Below are 213 nucleotides of genomic sequence, written 5' to 3' on the forward strand. Positions count from 1 at the left end.
GCTGGGGCTGGTTGGCCCGCGGCCCCTGGTGGTCTCCCAGGCAGTTCCTCTTCCCTCTGGCCCCCTCCGGCCGCGGCAGCTTGGGGCCCTGTGTGCTGAGCAGACACGGGCCGCCCACACGGTGTAGGCAGCACAGTGAGGTTGCAAGTCGGGGTGGTGGGCTGGGGTCCCCCTGAGCTCCCCCTCAGGGCCCGAGGCTGCCCACTGCCTTCC

This window comes from Myotis davidii, unplaced genomic scaffold, assembly GCF_000327345.1.
Source record: "Myotis davidii unplaced genomic scaffold, ASM32734v1 scaffold1717, whole genome shotgun sequence".
Taxonomy (NCBI): domain Eukaryota; kingdom Metazoa; phylum Chordata; class Mammalia; order Chiroptera; family Vespertilionidae; genus Myotis; species Myotis davidii.